Below are 2,117 nucleotides of genomic sequence, written 5' to 3'. Positions count from 1 at the left end.
CGAACTGCTGATACACGCCGCAAATGGATGAGCTTCGAAAACATTCTGGCAAGTGAAAGACGACAGACACACATATAATCATACAGATTGTACGATTCATGTGAATTTTGCAAAAGGGCAAATCTATAGAGGCAGAATGAAGGGATGTGTTTGCCTAAGCAGAGCAACATACAGAAGGATTTAAGGACGGTCTTCAGAGCTCCAAGTCCTCTGGAAAGGCGGCCCCACTCCCGACTGCAGTACCACCCTTCTGAAGCCTAAAGAGGGATCCGCTATGTATTAGTTTTCTATGGCTGCTGTAACACATTACCACAAACTTAGTCGCTTAAAATAATACACATTTATTTTCCCACAGTTGGAAGCCAGAGGCTGAAATGAATCTGAACCAGCATCCCCAGGGCCGGTTTGTTTGGAAGCTCCGGGGGAGATCCCGTGTCCTTGCTTTTCCCAGCATCAGGAAGTTGTCTGTATTCCCCTCGTGACCCCTTCCTTGCATCACATCATCTGTCTTTCCTCCCTTTGCTTCTACTGTCACACTGCCTTCTTCCTCTTCTGTTGTAAAATCTCTTGTCTCTCTTAAAATGACACTTGAGATTACACTGGGCCCGCCTGGGTCATCTGGGATAACCTCCCCACCTCAACATCCTTAATTTAATCACATCTGCTAAGTCTTTTTTTTCGTATAAGGTAACATGCACAGGTTTCAGATTTAGGACCTGGGTATCTTTGGAGACCATTTTTCAGCCAACCACATGTTGGCGCTGCTCCCGTTAGGACTTGAGGGAGCCCACACATCTGGTAAGCTTAGCATCATCCACTAATGGTCACAGTCTGATAGGATTAACTGCCAAAGAGGATTCACCAGATGGAACATGACAACTGTAGGCACCTGTGGATTACTGCAGGTAGAGGATGCACTGGAGCAATGCTATTAAGCTAAGAGTATGCCTCACAGTCAGAAGCTGCCTCCGGAGAAGCCAAGAACCACCTCCAACTGCCCTCCTTCTGCAGAGCCACACCCAAGGTGCTCAGTCAGGAACCACTGATAAGAGCATGGAGGACCCTGAAACATGGGAGCTCAAAGTGTGGTCCTAGCCTGAGCCTGGTAGGCATATTCTTGCTATTTAAATAGCCCTAAAATCACAGACCTCTGGCAAGGGGTGGTCACACCAAAACCAGCTGCAAGCCCTCCATTTTGCTATTGTCAATAAACAGTGGTAACAAGCTAGTAAAAACTGTTCCAAGCCCACCTTGGACCCACGCTTACAGGGAATACAATTAATAAGTACATTTTACGTACCATGAAGATAATAACAAACATCTCAGGCTAATTCCAGACCTACTAGAATGAATCCTCAGATCACAACCTCCTGTTGCCATGTGTAACACCCATATACAGCCTTAGAGATAAACCCCAAGATGAACGCTGGTGTTAGAAATGTTTACCCATTTTCCCGTATAAGCCATCCAGAAGTAATACAACACGACTGTCTTCCCAGACAAGAAGTTTAAGACACCCAGATCAGCCACCATTCTTGGGACTTTGATCCCACGTGGTGTGCACACTCTGTCATCTCATTCAACCTCTCATCCTTTCCCAAACTTCCCAAAACTTTCCTCTGCCCTCCTAGAGCTCATGTCATCAGCAAATTCACCTATATTCCAAATATCTTTTAGGGCTACTCACTTTCTTATTGTACCTGAAATCTGGATATATCCAAAGGATGTTAGGCCTACCCTCTCAAGTGGGTGCTGTTTTTCTCTCTTATCTCCATGAATCGAAGGGTCTAGAGGCGGGGTAGGTATGTTCTCAACATTTCATCGCCACTTTCGAAAAATCCTAGCTTCTGTTAAGTGTTTTCCATCTCACTCCAGTTGCAGTTTTCTCCTCTACTTGCTTTTATTCCTTGCTTCTATTCACTTGCTTCTAAATATTTCTCCCTTTCCACTGTCTTCTCATCTCCACAGGCTCTCTATGTCATCTCTCCAGTCCCACATTTTCCCAAGATCTCACACCTTCATTTTCCTATTTAATATTTCTGCTTAGATTTCTATTGGGCATCTCAAACTTAACTTGCCTAAAACAGAACGCTTGGTAGCACTCCCTCCCCGTAAAA

The sequence above is a fragment of the Globicephala melas genome, chromosome 12 (genome assembly GCF_963455315.2).
Source record: "Globicephala melas chromosome 12, mGloMel1.2, whole genome shotgun sequence".
Classification (NCBI taxonomy): domain Eukaryota; kingdom Metazoa; phylum Chordata; class Mammalia; order Artiodactyla; family Delphinidae; genus Globicephala; species Globicephala melas.
Note: the sequence above shows the minus strand (reverse complement) of the source record.